Source organism: Haliaeetus albicilla, chromosome 9 (assembly GCF_947461875.1).
Source record: "Haliaeetus albicilla chromosome 9, bHalAlb1.1, whole genome shotgun sequence".
Lineage (NCBI taxonomy): Eukaryota > Metazoa > Chordata > Aves > Accipitriformes > Accipitridae > Haliaeetus > Haliaeetus albicilla.
The window spans coordinates 22006556-22019915 of NC_091491.1; the positions used below are offsets into that span (position 1 = coordinate 22006556).

Genomic DNA, 13360 nt, shown 5'->3' on the forward strand with positions numbered 1-13360 from the left:
GTTGTCATTTTATTACTGTTATCATTATCATTATTAGTTTCTTCTTTTCTGTTCTATTAAACCATTCTTATCTCAACCCACGAGTTTTGCTTCTTTTCCCGATTTTCTCCCCCATCCAATTGGGGGGGAGGGGGAAGTGAGTCAGTGGCTGTGTGGTGCTTAGTTGCTGGCTGGGGTTAAACCATGACACCTCAAGAAATGAGATTAAGAAAATGAATTTGCTCAAATGCATAGTTAATAAAATACCTGATGGCTCTAGTGAAATCTTCCTGGTAGATTCATCACAGACTAACAGAATCAGCTCACTTCCATTTTCCTCTGGTAACGAGAATCATTCTGATAATAAACATTAAAATTAAAATAAGGTAACAGTACATATTTTGAATAGCTTGTGGATGACCATATTTTACATTAACATTAAAAATAGAACATTTAGCTATTAATTATGCTTTCTCTACCATCCTATAACATTTTAGCCATATGGTTTCAAGAGCTTGGACCAGTACAGGTAGCTATGTTCAGTGCTTCACAGTGAGGTGTCATGCTTAAATTATATTTATTTTTAGAAAATTAGATTCCAATTATAAAATTTCATCTGAAGCTTGGCTTGTAAAGCCTTGTAACATAGGTGCAACTGTTTAATAGTTCTAAAAAATACCTCCTATGAAAAATACTAAATTTTAAACACAAGGGAGGGAATTTACTGGACTCCAATGCCTTCTAAAACTTTTCACTTCAGATGTTTCAAAATACAGTTTAAATATCTACATTTACTTTTCAAGTGAAATCCACTCCTGGATCATTCCCATATAGCAAACTAAGTCCACAAAAAAGATGAAGATGTGAGGAATATTTTAACTCAATTAAAAATACAACTTCACCAGTTTGTGGCAAACTTTTGAAAAATGCAATAGCTGTTCATGGTGGAGGGACAGGTAGCGAGTATAAGTATACATCTCACCCTCTTTTCAGACCTGAATAAGTATACACCTTACCTTCTCTTCAGACCTGAAAGGAATTGTTCCATTATTTTTTTTCCTCTTGCAAGTCAATGGAGAGAACTGAAGAGCTCAGAATTATTTCTTTCCTACTGTGTAAGTGCTAAGTTAGGAAGTACACATCATCCTCAGAAGCAAAGAAACATAATTTAATGATGATTCTTTGAAGAGAAGTTTCTTAATGAGGAAGTGAGCACAGAAAACTGAGATGCTGCTTGAGTTATGAATGAAATACTAGATTTTGGTTTTATTATACATCATCTTTATTGATGGCTATCCACAACCAGGTGCTGACTTCAACTTCTTCTACTCATCTCATCACAGCAGGAGAAAATAACCATAATCTAGCCGTAACTTCTTTTTTACTCAGCAGTCAGTCATGGAAAAAACCCTGTCGTTCAACTTCTTCAGTGAAGCTAATAAAATAGAAATTTTTCCTTTCTCAGGCAGTACAGATTATCTATCAGAAAGAGACCAACAATAGAGAAAATGTCCTCAGCAAAATGGGGCTGGAGAAATTCTATTCCCAACTGCTGACAAACTACACATTAAATTTGTAATTTAATTCCAAAACCCTCCAGTCAAAGTATTTTTTCAGTACTTTATTTGAAAGCTGTTAATGAAAAAAAAAAAGGTTAAATGGACAAGGCATATGGAATGATATAAAATTCATGCTGACTTTTAAATGAAGTTCCATTAATTTGATAGTTTTCTGTGAATTACTGGGTTTTATCCTGGTTTGGTGTTTTAGTTTTTTCCCCCCAAGCTGGTCTTTTCTTTTGCAAGCAACCGAATGTGAGAAGATGCTCCAAACGGCACTTGGTTGCTATGATAGCTTTCAGCCCAGGGCTAACTTAACACAGAAACTGGCTTCCACATTGTTAGATAGTCTAACAATTCTCCTCTTCCAAATCTTACCCTTCAGGTTCTGGGGGCAATCCAGGCTGAACTGCCCAACAGGCACAGGCCACAAAGCAACTGACAACTCATGAAATTCCACAATATCTTAATATTAGATGATGTCTGTCTGGAAAAGAAGCCACCTGTGAAAGGTAGCCACATGTATACTTTTTTATGATTCTGCAGCCTACTAAGCACCTGTTGGGACCAGATCCTTCATAAGCAATTTTAAAATGTATTACACTGGATATTAACAACCACTCAATACAGGTAATTGTTTCTGCTTTGCTTTCAGAAGGTAACTATAGGTTCTGTAGCAGTGCTTTCCCAGGTTAGTAATATGAGCAAGATAAAGATGATTACTCAGACATCTCCTTTCATGCTGAACTCCCTGTTTCATCTCCATTTTGTTAAATACAGCCTTTGAGTACATAGGAAAGTAATTATCAAAAGCATCACAGGCATGCTAAAAATAATTTCTCAGCACACAATAGATGGGTAGGTAGGTTAATTTGCCTAGTCAAGATCTCACCTGCTTTTCATCTTGAGTGCAGAGCTACTTGATTTGAAATGCATGTTTCCTTCCCTTCCAGTGTAGGTTTCACCCGAAAAAATTGTGTCACAGTTGCATTTGTAATAAAGATAGGCATGAAGCTTTGTACATCTTTAATTAGCTCCCCTTCCAAATTCAGTTGGTTAAAAAGCATGAGGAAAATCTGAACATGTCCTGGTCTGACTTTGGCTGAGCACTATCAGTGCTTTTAGAGCAATAGAAGTCTCACCCCTCTGAGAGTGGCAGCTCAGCTGAGCTCGTGTATGCACTTCACACATCCATAACAATTCCCGTTGATACACTGCAAGCACCGAGGTCAAACACAGCATTTATTTTACTCTTTTCCAATACAAACACTCACTGCTAACTTCGTGGTGCATGCCAGACATACATCACAGGGAAATGACATAAGCCCATAAAATTCCTACATTAATGTGACTACGTGATGTGTTTGCTTGAACTCCCAATAAACCAAACAAAGCAACTTAAAGCATGTCCAGCTACAATTCCAGGCAAAAGTATCTGGGACACAGGGATATAATGCTGTTAATTCAGTTGAGATACAAGGACAAAACATGATTGTGCTGGGCTGGAAAACTGGAATGACAAAGACTTTTCTTTCTGGTTTTGTTTGAGAAAGAGAAGTTAAAAAGATGTATTTGCTCTACTACATTGCCTAGGTAATTGTCCTTGTCCAATGCCTTCTTAGAAATTTATGTAGAAGTGTAAGAGTTACACTAATTATAAACCCCTGAATAATCAGATTCAAGAAAATGAAACGACTGATGCTTAAGTAGGTTTAACTGGTAGAGTAGACATTCTGAATCATTTGGCTGATTAAGAATGAATCAGATGAAGAATAAACCTCAGTTCAAAATATTCAAACACCTTCAAACTATCACCTGGCAGGGACCCAGCAACACTATGCACTGGATGGTTAACCAGTACATTTTTGTGTGTGTGTGAATGAACAACATCTAATTCTCAGTTGTTGATGAAACATTTACTCTTCCTTCAAAACCAGGCATAGAAACAGCAGTTGTGAAGCAGATACTGTCAAATTCAGAGCTGTTTCTATGACAACTGTCCTACATACTACCTGAAAAATAACTCATGAACATTCATATTACCCCAAAGAAATCACTATTAATATCCCCTTTCTCAGTTCCAACAGTGGAAGAGAGTGTTGGAACAAATCAAGTAACTGTGTGTGGAGGAAAGGAGGGGTGTGGATTCTCACCCTTGTTGCCTGAGAGTCAGTTTTAAAAAAAAAAAACAAACAGAAGCAATACTGGTAGCTGATGAAACAGCCAGAAGAGATGGCAGAGGGAGTATTTGTTACTGGGAGGGCTTGCCTGTGGGACTGGTGCACCTTCTGGAAATTGGTTGGTTCCTAGCATCTGTTAGGAAAGCACTGGCCAATACAATCAGAACAGTGAACACTACAAGTTCCATTTGTTCCTTTTGGTTGCGAAGCATGGTCCACATGTGTGTCACCTGGAGACACAAAGGGCAAGAGTCCACCTGAGCCTAGAAGGGCAGGCCCTTGGTAAGATATCCTTCACCTGCAGGGGCAAGAATATCCAGAGGAATACAGTGGCTTGCATCTCCCCTGGCAGTCAAAATGGGCACATGCCTCTTTTTAGCAGGGGTTTGGGGTTGGCTTTCAAGTCTACTCTGAGGCTTAAATTTGCACCTCTGGAGTAAGACACCTGACATGCTCCAGGCTGAATTTGCTTTCAGATTAGATTACTGCAGTGCACTTTACAAAAGGTGTTGATACCTTCTTGTCAAAAGGTACACATGGTATCAACAGGTCATTTCTTAGGTTGAGTATTTTTCTGGGAGAAAATTAAATTGATATTCCTTTGTCTACTCTGACTATTTGTTAAGATTGAAAAAAAAAAAAAAAAGACTTGAGTGTCAGTTTTAACGTAAAACCACTAAATGGCCTGGAAGTTACCTACTTCTGTTATAACTGAAGATGTCAGCACTTGCATCCACACACACAAAATGAGGATGAAAACAGATTTTTCTTAATCAATCATTAGCTTTGTCACTTTCTCTTCCATTGATCTGAAATAGTGCTCATTTATAAACTTCCATGCTGCTGAATCTATTTCCTTCCTCTGGCCCTCTAATGAGAGAGCAGAATGATGTAGCATATTTTCTTCAACTGAGTTACTAATTTATACCTAAGCTGGGCAAAAGGTAGGTACAGGAATAGCATACTTTCAGCAGCAATTTTCAAAGATGACAAAGAGGAGCTTGAACTGATCCTTAAAAAAAAGGCTTCTCTTAAAGAATGGGTGGGCAAACCAGCTCCAAAGATATACGTACACATAAAAGAAAATGGTTACTCATTTACATGAGCGTATTACAGGAGGAAAGATTCTGATCCCTACGTAAGGGTCCACAAATTCTTGTACAGAAACTAAGTTTCAGAAAACAATTTTCTTTGTACCAGAACCCTGTTTTGTCTGATTTGTGTTCACTGCTATGTGTTAGCCAAGATTTTGCCTTACCCAGTTATCTATAATAATTGGAAATATTCCAGGATAAGGCTTTTTCCATACAAGTGATTTATAGTATTTATATCCTAATTGAGAAAATGGAACATAAATTCAAATAATAATAATACAATTAAACAGCATTTCCACTATTAAACTATTGACTGTGGGGAGCAATTAACTTTTTACGTAGGACTCACCAGATTTTACTTTGGAAATACTAATTTGGTAATTGAAGGACTTTTTATTACTACAATATATTAAGCAATATCTATTAAATAAATAATTTAGAAAGTCATTTAAACTCTGGTTCTAGATATGTGAAAATTATTCCAAGAAGTAGATTTAGTGTTTTGCTTTGCATTGAGTTTGTATAAATAATGTCACAAAGTACTCTTAAAGAGTCAGGTCAGGCTTCCAGTCCTCTATGGAGATTTAGTGACCTAAGCCCTGGTATACATCAGGAACCACAGAACCTCATGGGGAAACTGAAGTATGACTATATATAAGGAGATACTTGCACAGCAGTGATACATACAGTCCAAACTCCAGCACCTTGCCTGAGTGATGCACTTTAAGAATTCACACACTTCTGAGTTCACTACTGTTCCTTGGTTCTCCCGACTAGGCCTCCCAGGCCTTAGAGCAACCTGAGAAAAATAGGAAATATCAGCTGAATGCCACCCACCTCCATGCACCCATCCTCATTTTATCAGACAAAACCATGATAATGCCAACAGAAACACTCCCGATAACTTCAATAAGGTCAGCATCTCACCCCAGTGTATACTTGCTTTAAGAGCTGTCTGGTGGCAAATTATTTTTTGGTAGCTCTGACATTTTTCCTGCTGTTTCTCTTCCAGAACAACTATGTTCTGTACTGCCTTGTTCCTGCCTTTTGTCAGAGAAATGCTCTGGTTCTGCAGTACAGGAGGAATCTGGAGCTTCAAAGTCTCCAAATCTTTAATGAGCAAATCATTCTGGACATCTTTCTCCCCTAAATGACTAAACAGCTTTAGGATTCAAACATGTATACATTAAGATGTCAGTTCAGTGGAGTATTCACTAATATTTTCTGTTTCGCAAATATTTGTCAGTAACATCGATCTTGTTCAGTAAGGTAGTTAACACATATTCATCTTAAACACAGCATACCCAGGTAGTGTTGAGTCTGTGTCTCAAACCTTTACAAGAGGCAAATACAAAGACCAGCAAAAGAACAAATTTGCTGAACAGCTTATGTGTAACTGTCAGCTGAGGTGTTTGTCCAGCTCTATTAGGTTTCTGCTTTGATGGAGGTCAGAGACTCAGGAGCTTGTCCTACAGACTTTAAGCATTCAGTCGCAGTCAGCACAGCCACAGCCACGCAGCATTCTTTGTACGCTCCTGCTCAGCAGTTCTCGTTTCATACCACATCAGCATCTTGGTACAGTGTCTGCCCAAAGACAGAACAGAACTGTAACATGAAAAGAGAAAGTATAGTAGCGCATGATTTGGGCAAGGAATCATAATGCAAATTCTTAGAGGTCAGGAAGCATGGCAAACTTAGAGAAGTGCACAACTTTAGTTAAATTTATAATGCAGGTAACAGTGTCGCACAGAAAAATCTGAGCCAACTTTAAACAAGCTATATAAATGGCTTTAGGTCATTTTAAGCATTTTAAGATGGTGAGATGCCTTGAAATTAAAGCTCTAAGCATCCACTGCAAGTTCTCCAAACTGCTGTTTCCAGTTTTATCGGGTACAGAAAAACATTAATACATGCCAGATGAGAAATGCTAGTTAAATCAATTGAAAGAGAGGTCTAAAGCTGACAAATCCATGGTGCCACTTCTCAACTTTCAACTGACATGGCCTGTATAGTCTAGGCCTCCAAAAGGCCTGATGTTCCATTTCCCCAAAATACCAGGTCTTGAAGCAAGTCCAAAGGATGCCACCGCTGAACCAGAACCCTCTTCATTACAGCCTCTCTCAAAATCCTTTGTTAGCAGACTCTGAGACAATACCTGAGCCAGATGAGAAATCCCTCTCATCTGTTAAAAAAAAGGGGTGAGGAGAGAAGCTTTCTGCAGTGTTCCTCTCTGCTGCTTGTTGGAGGTGCCATTTCATTGCAAGACCTGAAGCACTATTGAACTACTGCATTGCTTGTGAGAGGGTACTGATTATCATCACTTCTGGGAGTCTTGGAGCACTTAACAGCTTGCCATTCGGTCTCTACCACTGGCTTGGACCATTGTCATACTCTCTGACTGTATGAAATTGTCACATACTGTCATGTCAGCACTTAGATCTGATTTCTGCTTCAGGCAAATGTTTTTTTAGGATGTAACATGTGACCTAGAAGACTCCAGTGTTTCCTTTTTCTGGAACAGGTATCACTGAAGTTATGCTTCCTATACAGACACAGCCAAGATGCCTCCTTCTGTAACTCCATCACTCGCCTTTTTTGGTGTTACCACATGACTACCACAGCTATAATCTCATTGATTGCCCAGCTTATGCTAGCAAAGACAGGCTAAACAAATAGGAGCACAGTTACCCAAATACAGTTGTTGGTGTTTCTTTCTTCCCCCCCCCTACAGTTTCTTTCATCTGGTGTGAGCCATCTGAAATATTGTACAACTTTGACAAAAAAACCCAACATTTTACAGTAATGACATGAAAGCCTTGTGCAGAGGGGACAAATACATAGTCCCATGACAAGACAGCAAAAGTTGCAGAGACATAGTACCTGTGTAAGCAAGCAGAAAACCATTTAGGCAGGCTTACTATAAATATCTCAGAGAGTAACTTGTTTCAGAATAACTCCAAATTTACTATCATATTTGCAAATAAAATAAAAGCCAAAGCTTACAGCTGACTTCAGGCACTTAGATTTTCATAAGTGCATGGCACACTGCCACATTCAAATCTGTCTCCCTAACATGGTTTCTACATGTAAAGCACACAAAGGGGTATGAGGTTGCTGACTAAGTAAAATATCATCCTTGGTGAATCCTTCAGTGAGTATTAAGTGTCTTTGTTGTTGTTATAGTAGTTACAAATTTTCTATACATCATTAAACAAAATTCCTCACAGAAGCCAAAGATACATGTTTTTCTGAAGAAATCTGTAAAAGAGAAACTCAGGCTATATCTCTGTAGTATCCACCTGACAACCAGACCAGAGATGAAGCAATAGTCCAAAGTATTTCCTGACTGCAATTTTTGAGCAATCACTTCACTAGAAATCTCTAGTTTGGCTAAGTATGTATCCTGGCATTACCTATAAACAAGCCTGTCCCCAGAGAGGCTCAGTGCCATCTTAGCAGACCTCAGCAGCATTGCAAATTATGTGATGGACTTCCATGGGCAGGCACAGCTGTGATTTACCTGATCCACTCACACAGGGGATAAATGAAAAGGATAACACACACTTCTAATATCTAGTTCAAATGCCAGACATAAGCCTCAACGTATATCCATACATCAGCATCTGACTAAACCATATGGATGCAAGGCAAGTTGGAGTATAGGCATGCTCTCTCAGGCTTACCATCAAAAGGCTGTTCAGTTGTGAGCAGTATATCAAGCAGCTGCCCAACTGTCCAATTTGGAGTGTATATAAAAACATGCAGTTTTCATGAATACCAAAAGTCTTGACACAGTTATTTCCCTATTCCTTTCCCCCCCCCTTCACTATTTACCCTCTACAACATTTAGGAAAGAAATTAAGGTATTAAGTATTATAGTATTATATATTTACCAAACAAGCATAATTTAAAAAGAAATTGTAATCATGAAAACAGCTGACTTCAACTAGACTTATACATGCTTCCTCTGAGGTAACCTGTAGGGGTTACTCAGCTGTTTATATCACATAGCTTGCCACCATTCATAGGTCTCACTTCTCTAGAGATGGGGGACACATCAAATGCATTTGATCATCAAGTACCTGTGGTGGGTTGACCCTGGTTGGATGCCAGGTGCCCACCAAAGCCACTCTATCACTCCCCCTCCTCAGCTGGACAGGGGGAGAAAATATAACAAAAGGCTCATGGGTCAAGATAAGGACAGTTCAATACAGTGATAGCAAAGGACACGCACGCGAAAGCAAAGAAAAAACAAATTATGTTATTCTCTACTTCCCATCAGCAGGCGATGTCTGGCCACTTCCTGGGAAGCAGGGCTTCAGTACGCGTAGTGGTTGCTCCGGAAGACAAAATGCCCCCCCTTCCGTCTCCCTTTACTTAGCTTTTATATCTGAGCTGATGTCATATGGTATGGAATATCTGTTTGGTTAGTTTAGGTCAGCTGTCCTGGTTGTGTCCCCTCCCAAGATCTTGCCCTGCCCCAGCCTGCCATTGAGGGGAGGGCAAAAATGTTGGAAAGACAGCCTTGATGCTGTGCCAGCTCTGCTCAGCAGCAGCCAAAACACTGGTGTGCTATCAACACCTTTCTAGCTACTGATGCAGAGCACAGTGCTATGAGGGCTGCTATGGGGAGTATTAACTCCATCTCAGCCAGACCCAATACAATCTCCACTCCTTATTCCATACCATTTGCATCCTGCTCAGGTCCCACATAATTTAATACAGATATCTTCTAACCATACTATTGTATTTAATTCTCATTAATGAAATCCCTTCTTACCAACACTTACAACTTAAACTACATACTTAAACCACTTTTATACCCAACATACAGATTTATACATTCTTATTAATTACTGTCCCCTGTCCTTTAAGAGATAGATATTCCACGGGCTTCTTCCACTCCTCCAGATGTTCTCACACAGGTTATGACTTGGGCCCCATCCATCAAGATGAGTGGTCAGGACAGAAGAAGCAGTATGTTCGATCGTTGGGCACCAACATTGGCTTGGTTTGGGTCACCGATGCACTTGTCTGGTTCCTTGCGAAGTTCACTCCTCTGCAGTTCAGGTCATTCCTGCTACATTACTTCCTACAACATACAACTCACATCACAGATTATTTTTCCCCCAAGGTTAAATGTCCTTGAGGCACACACTGGGTCTCCCCATCCTTCCGCATTACCCACCAAGTACACCCAGGTCCCTGAGCAAAGACAATCCCACGAATGGGTTTGCCTTTTCCCATGGGAGGTGCAATCCACACTGCCTTCCCCAGCCACTTCCCCATGTGCACTATGGGGACCTTATCTCCTCCCACAGTATGTAGGGGTTTTGTTCGGGCAGGACCAGGACGGTTAGCAGATCCTCTGGTGTTAACTAGCCAAGTGGCTTCTGCTAAATTTGTATCCCAATGCTTCCATGTCCCATTGCCTAGTGATCTCAACATAGTCTTCAACAGTCCATTATATCTCTCAATTTTTCCAGATGCTTGCAGGTGATAGGGTATGTGGTACACCCACTCAATGCCGTGTTTCTTTGCCCAGGAGCTTATGAGGTTATTTCGGAAATGAGTCCCATTGTCTGATTCAATTCTTTCTGGGGTACCGTGTCGCCATAAAATTTGCCTTTCAAGGCCTAAGATGGTGTTTCAGGCAGTGGCATGGTTTACAGGATATGTTTCTAGCCAACCAGTAGTTGCTTCCACCATGGTGAGTATGTAGCGCTTGCCTTGGCGTGTTCGTGGCAGTGGTCCAATGTAGTCAATTTGCCAGGCCTCGTCATATCGAAAGACCAGCCACCGCCCTCTGTTCCAGGGAGACTTTACTCTGGTGGCTCGTTTGATTGCAGCACGTTTCACATTCATGAGTGACCTGTGTGATGACCTCCATGGTCAGGTCCACCCCTCGATCATGAGCCCATGTCTCATGGGCCCACCGAGCTACAAATAGCTCACCCTTACACTCCCAGTCCAGGTCCACCTGAGCTATTTCTATTTTGGCAGCCTTATCTACCTGTTCATTATTTCAATGTTCTTCAGTGGCACGGCTTTTGGGCACGTGAGCATCTACATGACATACCTTTAGAGTCATGTGTTCTACACGGGCAGCAATGTCCTGCCACAATGCTGCTGCCCAGATGGGTTTACCCCTGCGTTGCCAATTGGTCTTCTTCCACTGCTGTAGCCACCCCCATAGGGCATTAGCCACCATCCAGGAGTCGGTATAGAGGTAGAGTACCGGCCACTTTTCTCGTTCAGCAATGTCTAGGGCTAGTTGGATGGCTTTCACTTCTGCAAACTGACTTGACTCGCTTCTCCTTCAGTGGCCTCAATGACTTGTCGTGTGGGACTCCACACAGCAGCTTTCCACTTCCGATGGTTCCCTACCACACGACAGGATCCATCAGTAAACAAAGCATAACACCTTTCGTCTTCTGATAACTCATTATATGGTGGTGCCTCTTGGGCACGAGCCACCTCCTCAGGTGATGCTCCAAAATCTCTGCCTTCTGGCCAGTCCATGATCTCTTCCAGAATTCCTGGGCGGTTAGATTTCCCCAGTCGAGCCCGTTGCATGATCAATGCTATCCACTTACTCCATGTAGTGCTGGTTGTGTGATGTGTAGAGGGGATGTTTCCTTTGAACATCCAGTGTAGCACGGGCAGTCGTGGTGCCAAGAGGAGATATGCTTCTGTACCAACAACTTCTGAAGCGGCTCGAACCCCCTCATATGCTACTAGTATCTCTTTTTCAGTCGGGGTGTAGTGGGCTTCTGATCCTCAGTACCTCCGGCTCCAAAACCCTAATGGTCGACCTTGGGTTTCTCCTGGTGTTTTCTGCCACAGGCTCCAGGTGAGACCATGCTCCCCAGCTGCAGTGTAGAGTACATTTTGTACATCTGGTCCTGTCCAGACAGGCCCAATAGCTACTGCACGAGCTATTTCCTGTCTGATATGCTCAAAGGCTTGTTGTTGTTCAGGGCCCCATTCAAAATAGTTCTTTTTCCACGCTACTCGATAGAGAGGGCTCACAAGCTGACTATAACCTGGAATATGCATTCTCCAGAACCCCACAAGGCCTAGGAAAGCTTGTGTTTCTTTCTTGTTAGCTGGTGGAGACATAGTTGCTATCTTGTTAACCACATCCATAGGGACATGACGGTGTCCATCCTGCCATTTTATTCCTAAGAACTGAATCTCCTGTGCAGGTCCCTTGACCTTACTTTTCTTTATGGCAAAACCAGCTTTCAGAAGAATCTGAATTATTCTTTTTCCCTTCTCAAACACTTCTGCCTCGTTGCCCCACACAATGATGTCATATATGTATTGTAAATGTTCAGGGGTATCGCCTTGTTCCAGTGCCGTTTGGATTAATCTGTGACAAATGGTAGGGCTGTGCTTCCACCCCCGGGGCAGTCGATTCCAGGTGTATTGGACACCTCTCCATGTGAAAGCAAACTGTGGCCTGCACTCTGCTGCCAAAGGAATGGAGAAAAATGCATTGGCAATATCAACTGTAGCATACCATGTGGCTGCCTTTGATGCCAGTTCATATTGGAGCTCTAACATGTCTGGTACAGCAGCACTCAGTGGCGGTGTCACTTCATTCAGGCCGCGATAATCTACTGTTAACCTCCATCCTCCATCAGACTTTTGCACTGGCCATATAGGACTATTAAAAGGTGAATGAGTCTTGCTGATGACTCCTTGGCTCTCTAGGTGATGAATCAGCTCATGGATGGGAGCCAGGGAGTCTCAGTTTGTCCGATATTGCCGACAGTGCACCGTCCTGGTGGCGATTGGCACCTGCTGTTCTTCAACTTGCAGCAATCCTACAGTGAAGGGATCTTCCGAGAGGCCAGGCAGGGTAGATAGCGGTTTGATCTTCTCTGCATTTACAGGAGCTACATTAAAAGCCCATTGGTACCCCTTTGGGTCCTTGAAGTACCCTCTCTTGAGGTAGTCTATGCCAAGGATATAAGGGGCCTCTGGGCCGGTCACAATGGGGTGCTTTTCCCACTTGTCCCCTGTCAAGCTCACTTCAGCCTCCAGTATAGTCAATTCTTGGCATCCCCCTGTCACTCCAGAGATCCAGATGGGTTCTGTGCCCCTGTATCCTGATGGCATCAGTGTACACTGTGCACCAGTGTCTACCAAAGCCTTATATTTCTGTGGGTCTGGTGTGCCAGTTCCATCGAATCCACACAGTCCAGTATATCCTCCTTTCCTCCTCCTGGCCGAAGGCAGGGACCCTCTATTGCTGTTCCTCATCGGAATATTCACTGTCCGATCCTTGTGGTACCAGACCAGAAGTCCCCTCACCAGAATCAAGGGAGGTGGTTTCAGTTCTTCTATGCCTGGAGGATCGCTTAGTGCTTTCTTGGGCCTCTACAGCAACTACACTGACAGCCTTGTTCTTGGGTGACCCCTTCTTAACAGCTGTCTTCCCTCTCAGTTCACGTACATGGGCTTCCAGCTTAAAGGTGGGTTCACCATCCCACTTCCTCATGTCCTCCCCTTGGTCACGCAGGAAGAACCAGTGTACCAT

The 13360-nt window shown here is 41.9% G+C and overlaps 1 long non-coding RNA gene across 2 annotated transcripts in view; it reads right to left on the reverse strand.

Moving 5' to 3' along the window:
- LOC138686832 (uncharacterized) overlaps positions 1-13360 on the reverse strand; it is a 37220-nt gene that overhangs the window by 5246 nt on the left and 18614 nt on the right. Inside the window, exons 2-3 of one of the 2 annotated variants that reach the window (XR_011326135.1) lie at positions 5500-5611; positions 247-3948 (exon numbers count right to left, since the gene is read on the reverse strand). This is a non-coding gene — a long non-coding RNA (uncharacterized lncRNA). Of the gene's footprint in view, positions 1-246; positions 3949-5499; positions 9553-13360 lie in introns of those variants that run through there. The other variant, XR_011326134.1, reaches the window with a different exon arrangement.